General features: G+C 53.1%; 1 protein-coding gene across 12 annotated transcripts in view; it reads left to right on the top strand.

Moving 5' to 3' along the window:
- MYT1L (myelin transcription factor 1 like) overlaps window positions 1-13,757 on the top strand; it is a 393,417-nt gene that overhangs the window by 130,402 nt on the left and 249,258 nt on the right. For all 12 annotated transcript variants that reach the window (XM_044262156.1, XM_044262153.1, XM_044262152.1 and 9 more), the window contains exon 3: window positions 8,684-8,793. The gene's annotated coding sequence lies outside the window, so the exon portion shown is untranslated. The remainder of the gene's footprint in view (window positions 1-8,683; window positions 8,794-13,757) is intronic.

Here is a 13,757-nt window from a genome sequence, read left to right as displayed (position 1 = left end):
ATTAGCATGGGGCACCCGGGAGGCTCAGTCATTAAGTGTCTGTCTTCAGCTCAGGTCATGATGTTAAGGTCCTGGGATCAAGCCCCACGTCCGGCTCCCTGCTCAGCGGGAATCTGCTTCTCCCTCACCCTCTGCGATTCCCCCTGCTTGTGCTCTCTCTTTCTGTCAAATAAATAAATAAAATCTCAAAAAGTAAAGAGAAATGATTATTATGAAGATGTTGTCACACAAAAATATCTTTTTTTTTTTTTTTAAGTCTCTATTATTGGGCGCCTGGGTGGCTCAGATGGTTAAGTGACCGCCTTTGGCTCAGGTCATGATCCCGGCATCTCAGGCTCGAGTCCCCGTCGGGCTCCTGCTCCGTGGGCGGTCTGCTTCTCCCTCTGACCTAGCCCTTCTCCTGTACACTCTTTCACACTCTCTCTCTCTAATAATCTTTTTAATTTAATAAAAATAAAAAATAAAAATTTCTATTATTTATTTTTTAATGAAAGTATAATTAACACGCAGTTTCATTGTTTCAGGTGCACAATATAATGATTCTGCGTTTCTGTGCATTTCTCAGGGCTCATCGTGGTAGCTGTAGTCACCATCTGTCACCAAACATTCTCACAACCTTATCGGCTGTGTTCCGTGCGCTGGAATTTTCATCTCCATGACTTATTTATGTTGTAACTGGAAGTTCGTACTTAATTCCCTTCGTCTATCTCACCCATCCCCCCACCCACTTTCCCTCTAGAGCCTCTCGTTTATTCCCTGTACTCACGAGGGTCTCTTCTTTCCTTGCTTGCCAATTTTTTCCTTTGTTTTGTTTCTTATATGCCACATCCTAGTGAAACCATGTGATATTTGTCTTTCTCAGATTTATCTCATTTAGCTTTAAACCCTCTGTATCTGTCCACGTTGTTGCAAATGTCAGGCATGCACTCTTTTTCATGGCTGAGTAATATTCCACTCTGTGTCTACACCACATCTTCTTTATCCATCCATCTGTCGGTGGGCTGTACCCATAATTTGGCTATTACAGATAATGCTACAATGAACATAGAGGTATACGTGTCTTTTTAAATTACTGTTTTCATTTTCTTTGGGTAAATTACCCAGTAATTGGGTAAATACCCAATTACTGGATCATGGGGTAATTCTATTTTTAATTTTTTAAGGATCCTCCATCCTATTTTCCAGAGTGGCTGCACCCGTTTGCATCCCCACCCCCCCATGTAAGAGGCTTCCCCTTTCTCCGCATCCTTGCCAGCACCTGTTGTTGCTGGTGTCGTTGATTTTAGCTGTTCTGAAGGGTGGGAGGGGGTCTCCGTGATTTGATTTGCATTTCCCTGATGACGAGTGATGTGGAACATCTTTTCATCTGTCTGTTGGCCGTGTGTCTATCCTCTTCAGAAAAATGCATGCTCAGGACCTCTGCCATTTTTCATTGAATTGTTTATTTTTTGGTGTTGAGGTGCAGCGGTTCTTTATATATTTTGGATTTTAACCCCTTTTCACTTATATCGTCTGCAAGTGTCCTCCCCCATTCAGGAGGTGGTCCGTCCGTTTTGTTGCTGGTTTGCTTTGCTGTGCAGAAGCGTTTTCTCTCGGTCCCACTGGTTTGCTTTTGGGGAAGGCCTTTTTCGTCACTTGGGAAGCAGTCTGTTGGAGGATTTCCTCACACAGAGGAACCCCATTTCTCAGCTCGTTTTCCTGTGAGCTCCTTGTCGATGAGATGGCTGTGCGTTTCAGAGAGCCATCCCTGGCGTTTTGTCTTGAAAAGACAAAGCATTTCCACTCAGCAGTCTGTCAGAAATGAAGGTTGCTAAATGTTGCCCACGCCCCTTCGTGTTAGAATTTTCTGGTTGGAATGTGAGGCCTTGGTTAAGTTGAACTAATAACATATTTAAGTCACAATCTACAATCACGACCTTGACAGACAGTAATTACAGACATTCTAAGAGGGGGTTTGCTGCTGATATTCTGACTTTCTACCCAAGGGTCCCTTGCAAATTTTGTGGAGTTCACCAAGCAATTAAGAGCCTGATTCAGTGTATGGGGACGCTGTGTGTCAGAGACAACAGGCGTGAGAAGTGATCTCCCGAGTGTGCACCCAGTTACTGCCTTGCCGCATGAACTCCCGGGACAGACGACTGCTCCACACAGATCTGGCCTTGAGCCTTGTCTTTCCGAACGGCCTGTCCGTCTTCTGAAGGGTGATGCTATGGTCTGAATGTCTGTGTCTCCCCAGAGTTCTCGGGTAGGACCCGGACTCCGACGGCGATGCTGTGTAGAGGCGGACCTTTGGAGGCCATCGGGTCATGGGGCGGAGCCTCCATGAGGGGCACTAGTGCCCTGTGGAAGGCCCCGGAGAGCCCCTCAGCCCTGTCCCCGTGTGCGGACACAGCAGGAAGTCTGGGACCCAACAAGGGCCCCCTCCCAACACTGCTGGCGTCCTGAGCTCAGGCCGCCGGCCTCCAGAACAGAGCAACGGATTTCTGTTGCTTCTGAGGCCCCTGGTCAGTGGGATTTTACTGCAGTTGTCTGAACAGACTGGGGCCAACTGCTCGCATTTTCCCAGTTGTTCTGCAACTATCTAGGAGTCCCGCGTTAGGGCATAATGTGGGAGCCGTGCTGGACAGCAGAAAGGACCCACAGAACAGTGCGCATCTCCCATAAACATCCTGAGTAAGTATTGAAATGCATTCCTTTAAGACATTTGCTTTCTCTTGGCTTCTGGTGATACAAAGGGGATCAGATACCACCCCTGCCTTCAACACACTCACTGCTTGTAAGAGTGCCCGCGGCGGCGGCCGCGGAGCGGGGGAGGGAGCCCGGCATGTCAGGTGAGAGGCGCACCACCGACGCTCACGGCTGGTGACCCACCGTGGGTGACGGCAGGGGGCCCAGGCCTGCTTCCGAGGGTGCGGCCCACCGAGCACTGGGGCGGGGGGGGGGGGAATCTGGGAAGTCTCTGGAGAGTTACGCTGTGGGATTTCAGAACAGGGTTGGGACATCCGTGATACTGAAGCAGAGGAAAAGATGGCTGAACACAAGCAAGACAGGGGCCTCTGTGTTAGAGCGACTCAGAAAATGTCCTAGACGAGAGGTCCCATGGGGCAATAGTGAGAGCCAAGGCCCAAGGGACAACTGTAGCCAGCCTGACGGGCTGAGGCCAGGCCCAAGGGACGGTTTGTGCTGACCCAGCACATCCGACCGCTTCCCTCACCTGTAATGGGCACAGTTTACCAGTTTGTATGGGAGACACTTTTAGCTTTATACTGTGATACACGGTAATGTTGTAGCGATGTAATAACTATTATTATCATCATTGAACTGATTTATTATTGAGCAGAGGCCGGCATGATAAAAGCAAGAGTTTGAAGATTCTGGCCACGGGACTGGACAGACGGGGTAGGATTTAGGGAGGCAGGTGGGGAAGCGAACTCAGTTGAGGGTAATTAGCATCGGGGCCAGGGCTTCCCAGGGAGGAAGGGTGCCCGGCGTGTCTGCGTCCTCTGGGCTTTGCTTGGGCATTGCCTCTTGGAAAGCTTTGATTTCAGTTAAGAATCCCCTGTTTCACTGACGGGCAAGGAAATAAACCCGAAAGCCTTAGTGGTTGGAGGTCACCCCTTCTGGGCCGAGTCCCACGGCTGCAGATACCCCAGATTCACACACCCGCGCAGAACCACAGCTCCCGCGCCGCAGCTGAAGCCGATCTCTGCCCCGAAACTTGATACGTCACGCGCTGTGGCACCTCGAGCTTGGGATCCTTACTAAAAGGAACCGAAATTAAGTCTTAGGTTTCTCTAGAACAGCCCTCGTTTGGTTGGGGAAGGAGCTGGGAATGGCCCACCTGAGACCTCGCCCCGGATCTGTTCTCACTTCCCACGGAAACTGGGCCGTCACGGAGACTTCCAGACGTCAGCACCCACGTCTAAAAACGGAGGGTTTGACTAAACCGAACGATCGCTAAAATTACTTCCAGTTCTAACGTCCACTGACGCCAGAAGCTGCGCCGGCTTCTGCACTGGCAGCTGTGGCTGGGCCTCCGGGACAGGGCTCAGGGTTCACCGGCGGTCGCAGGCGCCGGACCTGACCAGGTAGAGCGGTCGCTGGCGATGGCCGCTGGGGGACCGCTGGGGGCCGCTGGTTCAGAAGCAGCCTCTCCTCCCTGATGTGACCCTGATTGGCCTTTGTTTTAATTGCCTCTGTCTTTAATTGCTTTTCTATATCATTTTGCTTAATTTGGAAGAATTTTTTTAATGAGCTTGAATGATCTAATTGAGCCTAAATGTGATTTCCTTGTAGCATTGTTTATTGGTGTGTAAACAGTCAGCAGATCCCAGAACCAGCCAAATACAGTGGGAGCTGGGAATGGTGTATCTCTGGGGGAAGTTCAAGTTGCTCGTAATTATTCTGCCACCTCGGAAGTATAGTTTTTTTCACTGAATTTATTAATCATTCTTTACAGCAGTTGATACATAACTTTTTGAAAATACTAATAGATATTAGAAATTACCGTGTTTTTCAGGGTGTTTTAGGTTATATGCATGTTACCTGAGTTTGCTTTGGCGATGTTAAGCAATTAGAAGCACAACAGATGAAAAGTGAGACTTCTTAGTCCTCCGAATCCCACTCTCTCGCCGGAGAGGAGCCCGGTTCGCCGTGGGCGGGCACTCCGGACGGTCTTCTGCACGTCGACATGCGTGTGCGTGTCAGCCGCGGATCAGGAAAGGTGTGCACGGCTGGGGCTCATGGTCCGAGCTGCTCTGGAGTGTCAACACCCGTGCTTCACGGCGACCCGGCCCAGTCACCGCACCGGCCAGTCCCACATGGCTACTCGTAATGATGTAGCCAGACCGCCTCGGACAGTTTTCGTTTTGGCCGCACGCAGAACTGCTCTGAGCGGTCATCTGTGTACCCGTTGGATGCGACTGTAACGTGTTTGGAGGCACTAGGAGCTGTAGTTGTCGGGCAACGGTACAGACGTGAGTGTTGCACAGGGCCCAGTTCCGGAGGGTGAGGTGTTCCCCTCACGGCCGTGCAAGCCCGTGTGAGTCCTGCTCCTGGCCTCTGAGCACTCCCGCGGACAGGCGTACCCGCCAACACCCTGTCCTCGGTGTCAGGGTCCCGCTAGCTCTCGCGGAGAGCCCGCAGTGGGAAAGGAGTTTCCTTTCCCGTGTTGGTTTTGAGAGTCAGTGAGGTGCTGGCTTCTGATATGGGGGTCAGCATGGCAGGAGCCAGCAGCCAGAGGCCGGCTGGAGACAGACCACATGCGAGATGTTCTCATCCACGAAAGCTGCACATTACCAACCGCGTTTAGGAAATCCTCACTTGTTAACGTGCTGGAGTCAGGGTCCCACACGGAGCGGAGCCGTCCCGCATGGAGGCTGCGCACGAGGGCGAGCTGGAAGCCTTCGTTCTCAGAATACATGGCAACACTCAGAGGGACGGGGGTCTGGGGCAAACGTGCAGCGCTTTAGATGAGAAATGTGTGATGAGGACGCGCACCCATATTTAAAAACGCAGAGAAGGAGGGTTCAGAGCCCGCGTGTGGCCCGACGTCCTGCGGCCTCATCCGCTCACTCACGAGGCCACACGCTCTCACCTTCCTCATCCCCTTTGTCTTCCGACAACGATCTCTTGTTTCACTCAGAAAAACTGAAATCGGACCCCTTCTAAGTCTCATTCCCAGCCAGACACTGAGCATGTTCTGAAGCATGAACACAAGCAAGGGCGTGGGTTTACTAAACTACCTTGAATTCCGCACAAACGGAAGCATCGCCTCTATTCACGCAGGAAAGACGGACGGAGAGCCCACGGACCAGCAACTTCGTCACGTCAGCGCCGTCCCTGGGTGGTGGGATCTCATTCTCCGGGCAGGCGGGCAGCTGCGGGGAGCACCCACGGGGCCAGGCCGGCGCCCGCCTGCGGTCACTACGCACACTGAAGACCTTCTAGACAGAGTTCTGCCTGTTGGAGCGCATTGAGCATGGGGCGCGGGGAGCAAGCAAAACCAGGTCATGGGCCTTCGGGGTCCTCCCCGGAGACCCCCCTGAGCCTCTGCGCCTGCCGACGGGGAAGGATTCACCCCCTCCTGCTTCATTACGGACTGTCTGGTTCCTACCGTTCGGTGTTGTAAGTCTGAGCAGCGGCACTGTCAAAACACGTCCCTCACTTTTCACCCGTCTCACACAGAACGTTCAGGAGAAAGGAAAGGCAGGAGGCATGTCCGCTGATAAAGAATCCTGTAGCGGAAACGCAGATTGCCAGAGACACACCTGTACGTGTCATTTAAACACGACCGAGTGAATCGGAAGGTCTCTTTGACGTGAAGGAACCTCAGGAAAGCGATGACACAGGGACAGGTCACCAAGCCCAAGGGGCTGGCGGCGGCTGGGGACATCGCGATGGCAGGTCAGGCGCACCCGCGCAAGAGGTCCGCGCCCACCTGTGGCCAGGCGTCGCACAGTGGGAAGGCGTTGTCGGGTGATTCCTGCTGCCACTTAGCCGCCGCGCGATCGTGTGGAAGACGCACGACTGTCTGCACAGAGCGCACAAGACAGGAACGAGCGCTGCTCCTGCGAACGGTCCCCTGGCCGGGGGTGTCTGTCCGGCGCCAGAGCAAGGCAGGGGACGTCGGTATTCTGGTTTGGGGGAGTTAAAGGAAATACCTTTCATTCTTATCCTGGCCCTGTCATTGCCTGAGAGAGAACCTGAATTCAGAGTTTCAAAGACCCCAAAGCGTTCACAGCGGTACTGGCTGACACGGCTCCTGCTTGTCCAGAAATCACGTGTAAGCTGGACGGTCTGCAGGTTCACAAATATTGCATGAACATGATGACTATATTTTTAAACGATTGTATCATCATTTCAAAACCGTAACATCAAGCGTCTACGTACCTGCCTTAGGAGAATCCGGCGGAAAGAGCCGGCGTGGGTTTCAGGAAGTCGCGATCGTGGGGCTGTCTGCAGTACCCACTAAGCACACGTGGGTCCTCAGCCCTGTGTCTAGCGGCTGAGCACCCATGTGTGCTCACTGCTCCGTCATGCAAGGGTGAGGGCTCCGCACGCTGAGCGTCAGTGACCAGGGTGCAGGGCTGAGGACGCACGAGACGCTGCTGTTCGCCCCCCACAGACGCTCACCTGCAAAGCCAGGGGGCCTGAAGGGGGGTGTGTCTGATGTGAGGAGGTCGGGGCACCTGCTTCTGTCACCAGGAGTTAAGTGCACACACCGTACTGTGCATAAAAGAACGGTTCGTGTCGAGAAGACTTTCCTGCATTTATATCGTGTGCCCGTGTGTGTGTGTGTGTACGCGCATGTGGGTGTGTGCGTGTGTGTCTATTTGTGTGCGTTCTGAGCACAGGCAGTCAGGAAAAGACCATAAAACACATTGTTCTCCTCAAAGATTTTCTAGGATAGACGTCTCTGGGCTGCCGTATATGAAACTACGGGTCATAATTTGTATTAAAAGGTTAGTGTACCTAAAAACATTACATGAGAATTCCAAACTAATCATTCCTGACTTTGATGCGCAGAAAAACACACTCGCTCTCATTTTGTTTTTCAACCTTGATTTTTCAGGGTACTTTTAAAACCTTTCTAGCTCCCTGTGCACATTTCCAAATTATTCTGTTCCTTCTGTGTTTGTTTTGGTAAATTCTTATTAGGGAAAATAACGACATTTGCTATGGTTGCATTGTACAGGCTGCCCGTGGATTTCCTAGGAAACGGCGTGCTCTTATTCCAAATCCCACTTGCCGAGCATGCCGAGTGTCTCCTTCATTGTGAGGTAACGTGCAGGAAGGGAAGTACAGTATCTTTTAGAGGATTTATGGTAACACTGCGGAATGTAGCTGGTGGGGAGCAGCGCCGAGCCCTGGGGCTCTCTTCATTTGCCTGACACACTTCACTGCTGCCCATTAACACTTCTCTGTTATTGCCACAGACTCGACTTAATGAGCTTCTCTGAATTTGGAGGTTTGCACCAGAAACAATAGCTTTACAACGGAGACACCTAGCTCTCTCCACTTTCTGATATTCTGTCCCTCTATTTTTGTAAACAAATAAATTATCTCCTTGACAGTGGAGTATGAAATGACCTGGGCATTTTCTTTTCCAGTTAGAACAGTCAGTAATTCCTAGTCCAGAGACAAGAGTGCAGAAAACCCGGATAGAGGGTTAATAAATTCCAAATTTGCATTAATGAAGATAATGTCTTTTGTTGTTCTTCCCCTAAAATAAAGTGGAGTTGACGTCTAGAAAAACCCTTGCCATCAACAGACTGCGTTTTGTTATGAGTGAAATCACATTATTTCCAAGAAATAGTTACACATCTCAAATATTTCTCACTTATTAAATTGTTTCTTAATTGCATCCCAGTGTTAAAGAGGCCGTAATCCCACAACTGCCTGGTAATCGGCCAGTGCGAATGTTCTGTGCACCGAGTTTCCCTTCACACGTACACATGCGTCCAAACTGGTTACAGATCTTGGATTTCAAAGTAACTGAACTGCATGTTTAAAAGCGTTTCCTACTTGTCTGCCGCGGCCTTTCCTGCCGAGGCTCTGAGTGAAACGTGAGTGTGAGAACACGCGTCCTCGTGAGCTGCTCCGCACTACCGTGGAGCTCCCTGCTGTAGGGCCGGCCCTGCCCCTCCAGTGAGTGATGTCGCCCTGTTGTTTTGTCTTCTAGAAAATGAACCCAAGGGAGACTTGGTGAAGTCACGTCGAGGGGCATCTCCAACCCTGACTTCCTGAGGAAGCAGATCGGATCCAAGGAGCACCCCGGGTGACCGGCTGCAGGTACTGGTGGTGGCAGCTCTGGGGGGCGTGGACGGGCGTCCTGTCCCCTGGGTCCTCCCCATTTGCTGCTCCAAATGGGTACTCTTCCCAGCTTCCTGGTGCTTCCCGGCTTCTGGGGGAGAGTTAGAAGTTCTGTCGCACACCACTTCCCGCCAGACAGTCCATGAGGACAAGAGCCACTGGCAGTTAAGTCAGATGAAGCCTTTGTTACTCTCTGAGGGACGCTGCATCGGTGGGGTGAGCTGTGTGTCCCTCTGGGCGCTGTGAGGCATCCTGGGGGTTGTGAACGGGGACACAGTGGCGCTGGGACCCTCAAATGGAAGGGCTTCGTTTCGAGTCATTGCTAAAAACCCCACACTTGCTGCAGAAGGAAGGGCTTTGTGAAGTTCCTCCGTTGTGGTTTGGAGAGTAGGGGTGGGGTTGGGCGGGTGGCCGCCTGGGCAGCGCGTGTGTGTTCCAGACGCTCATGAGCGGGAGGTTGACGTGACTGCAATGTGAGCAAAATCTCACCCCTGCAAAGTGTCCGCTTCTGGATGCGTACGCGGAGCTGATGTCAGAAGCTCTGGTATGATCTTCTCAGTACCCGCATTCAGGAGTCCATTCTGCCCATGTTTCTTCGCTGGAGAAACTGAGAAGACTGGCGGGATGGTCATTTCTTAGCAGGCCTCTGAGGGAAAGTCCGGCACGCCCTTCAAGGTCGCGGGCGACAGTAACGCACCCGCCTGTCTGACGACAGAACCACCGCGCTCCGCGGAAGCTAGGGCAGGCGCGGGCTTCCGTGTGCCGCAGCCCTGGGGTGCTGCTGTCCCTACGGGTTCACGAACGCGCGAGGCAGGTCACCGTCGCTCCGACTGCTCCCTAAGCTCTTCCCCGTTCCCTGTCCCCGGAGAGCCCCTGGCACCGTCCGTCCGTCCGGGCAAGGCTTTATGGTGAATCACCACGTCCCTGGAGTTTTGAAAACCTGTTCAGCCGAGCGTCGTTAAGTCCTGCCTGACTGTGAGGTCGGCGAGCCACGGCGGCAGACGCGGCGGTGCGGGTCTGTGCGACGCCGGCGTCTAGGCCACAGGTTAGAGACGCTCGGTCGAGTAGTCACGTGGCTCCGACGTTCCAGTGTGGATCCGCTGGACTGGCCTTTCGGGCTGCGGTAAATACTACATCGCAATGACCAGCGCGGCGTCCTAGGACGCACGTAAAGGCGGATCTCGCCAGGAGTTAGCAAAACAGAAAGGAATAAGCCGGTTTTCAAAGAGAAATCCATGTCCGCACCCGGCAGCCTGGGCCTGGCGTAGGCCCCGCGGGTGAGGGACAGCGGGGACCGTGGCGGGCAGGTGGCTGGACTCGGTCCGGAAGGTGAGGAGCGTCTGAGGTCCTGCTCCCTGGCCGGCCTGTCCTCTTCTCGCGCCTCTCGCCGTCCCCAAGCAGGCCCTGGAGGTGCGTTGTCTCTGGGTGGGAGGGGACGGAGGCGGCGTCCTGACCGCCCCGGACCGTCCGGCGGCAGTAATGGCGGCAGGAGCTCAACTGGCATGTGCGGGACTGACGCCGGCCCCTCCGCCGACGCCGCCCCCCCCCCGACGCCGGCCCCACCCCCGACGCCGGCCCCTCCCCGGACGCCGGCCCCTCCCCGGACGCCAGCCCCTCCCCCGACGCCGGCCCCTCCCCGGACGCCGGCCCCTCCCCCGACGCCGGCCCCTCCCCGGACGCCGGCCCCTCCCCCGACGCCGGCCCCTCCCCGGACGCCGGCCCCTCCCCCGACGCCGGCCTCTCCCCGGACGCCGGCCCGTCCCCTGACGCCGGCCCCTCCCCCGACGCCGGCCCCACCCCCGACGCTGGCCCCTCCCTCGACGCCGGCCCCTCCCCCGACGCCGGCCCCTCCCCAGCAGAGCGTTGCGACCCGACGCCTGACGTCGGCAAAGCTCTGGAAGCCCCAGGAGCAGGTGCAGGTGCCCTCTGCGATTTCCGGAGAGTTCTTCTCGCGCGCCGGCCCTTTACAGGGTAGTGTTCGGTCCGGAGGGGACCATCAGCCCGTCCTCACTATGTGTATGTCACGAGCACGGGCCCCTGGGCGACGAACTGAGGCGGCGGGTTGAGACAAGCAGGGAAGCCTTCCAGGGTGCGGATACGCGTGCGTGAGCCACAGCGCCCCGAGCGGAGCCCGCGCCGTCCCGCGACCCCCAGAAAACGGAAGTCCGTAAGCCGTCATGGGCGTCGACCGGGGTCACCGACTTGCTGTAAAGGTCCAGACGGTAAGCGCCACTGGCTCTGGGGGCCCAGCGGCCAGGACAGCCCTGCCATCGTGATGGGCGGACAGCCGCAGACCGTGTGCAAACAAACGGGCCGGGCCGTGTTCCAATAAAACTTTATTTACAAAGTCAGCAGCAAGTGCCCTTGGCCCTCAGACGGTAGTTTCCGACGCATAGTGAATACCTAAATTAAGACGTCGTCGATTACCACAGTCGTTTCTGGACAACAGAATGTAACTCTTACTCTCTTCCCAAAACTCGTGACTCGCACACTCACGCAGCAGTGTCTGCAATGATTGTGCGCTGGCACGGTGCTCCACAGACAGACGCGCTGCCAAGCGCGAGCGGACCGTCTGGTCGGGGCCGGAGGAAGCTGCGGGATTCTCTCTCCGCAGAAGCCAGGGCGGAGGCAGGACAAGCGCCGAGCATCTTAGGGCCTGCGCCAATCTGCCCGCCAAAAAGTATCTCTAAATTATCTCGAAAACGGTACGGATGTAAGATCTAGTGTAAACCAACACACACAGGTACTGCCCTCCTGGGCACACCCGGGGCTCAGGACTCAGACCCGGATGCCGAAAGCGCGCTAACGCCCGCGGCGCTCAGAGGTGCTGGGGCCTCCGTGCGGTCCTGGGCTTAGGACGGAGCAACACCCACAACCTCCTCACACGTGAGCCGTTCGGTCCGCCTTCCCACGCGCCCTGGAACTCCAGAAGGAATCACAGCGAGCCGGGGGAATGGGATGCTGACCACAAGTCAGGATTTTCTAAAATCGCCGTAAATTTTACATCAGAAGCCCCATGAAGGGATTAATCTTGAAGAAGACTTTAATGATGCCATAGACTATTTTTAAAGGGCTATCTTCTGTGTGACTCCGACTTACCTAGTTTGGGCGTGAATTAGTAGTATAAATCATTTACTTAAAATGCAGAATGTTAACCGATATTTTCCACTGAAACAATTTGCTACAATGCATGTCTCTTTAAAGCAGCATTTCGACAATTAATAAATTATTTCAGAAGAGATCAGGAGAGAATGCAGAGTAGAAATTGGTACAAACACCAGTCACAGACATGGGGCAGTCACTTGCCCCCTGTAGTTAAGAAAGGAGGGCTCTGTTAGTTTCACATGCAGTCAGCGTTGGGCAGAATTTGGGTAAAAAGTTGGAAGCAACCAGACCAGGGAGCAAATCCCGATTCTGCCACACTATCTCTGTAACTTTGGAAACGGTGCTTAACTCCTGAAATCTGAGCCTCAGTTTCCCCATAAGTAAAAGGGGCATAATATAGAGTTTCTTCTTAATAGGACCATTATAAAGATTAACTGATGTACAAAGTCTATAAAGCAGTGAATTTAGTCATTAAAATGGAATATATTTTTTAGTATGTCAGGCATCTGTGCTGTTTTTGAAATGGACAGTGGGCTACCTTTAAATTGCAGACAGAGGTCCCTGATTCCCTTTCAGACTGGGACTCCCTGAGGAACGGCATCACCGAGAACATCTCCTGGTTCTGGGGTCTGGGGTCAGCATTACAAAGGGTAAAGGGTCGAGGTGGATCCAGGCTTTCTGAGCTCTGGGAACAAGCTCTCGGGGAAGCGAGAGCTGCCAGCAGACAGCTAACCCATGAGCGATCCAGAAACATCACTTCTGGATTTGACGTAAAACACAGTCAGGACGTCCCTCTCCATCTTGGCTCATGCATCCGAAGGTTTTGGTGCCAGCCTGGCATTTGGAGCGTGGGTGTTCTGACACGGAGACATGTCCTGTTATCCCTCAGCTCTTGGCATCCTGCTGGCCGTGTGCCTCGGGCTGCTGGCGTTGGTTTCACCAGGGAATACGTGGATTATTGCGCCGTGTGAAGACGTGTTATCGTGTGTTTGTGCATGTTCTGAGATGCGAGAAGTAGGAGCCACACTCTCTGCACTGTGTCCCAAGGTCATGGAGTGAAGGTGTGAAACATGTGCATATGTACACACACGCATGCACACGTATACACATGGATAGTGTGTGCACATGAACAACACATATGCACACATATACGCCCCCACACACATATAGACATGCGCACATGCACATACATTTACATGCATAGACATACACATGTACATACACATGTATACAGACACATGCATGCATGTGATGTATGGATATATACATGCACACGTACGTTCACACACACGCATGTTCACGTACATATATACATCTACATACATATATACACATGCACATGCACACCTGTTTTTGTTGTTTTTTTTTTTGTTTTTTTACTGGGGGTCAATGGTGGCAGGAAACTGCTTCTCGCCGTGTATCGGTATTTTCCACTTACTTCCCTGGTGTGTGCGTTTAGTCCTACCTTAAAGTCAAGTCATCACCTTTGGCCTTTTCCACCAAACACACCGCTCACGGAGACACTTACGAGGAGTCAGACCTCACTTTGCTTTGTTTGGCCCCACAGCATCTTGCAAAATGCCCACTCGTGAACCTGAAGACGGCCATTTGTTTTCTTGGGCAGTTCTGGTTCTATGTTTCTCATAGATAAAGGTGGAGGGAAGACAGTTAATGGATATTTAAAGGAAATAGATGCCTAATTTTTAATGTAATGAATTGTTTAATATAATGAACTGTTCCATCAATGACTGTCCTTGTCCAGTCACCAGCCAGTCACATAAATGTGTGATTTTGTGCATTTATTCAACCCATTTTTGAGTTAACTACATGCCCAACAT

Source organism: Neovison vison, chromosome 8 (genome assembly GCF_020171115.1).
Source record: "Neovison vison isolate M4711 chromosome 8, ASM_NN_V1, whole genome shotgun sequence".
In the NCBI taxonomy this organism is placed as follows: Eukaryota; Metazoa; Chordata; class Mammalia; order Carnivora; family Mustelidae; genus Neogale; species Neogale vison.
The sequence above is the reverse complement of the archived record's forward strand: the minus strand, read 5'-3'. Positions and strand labels throughout refer to the sequence as shown.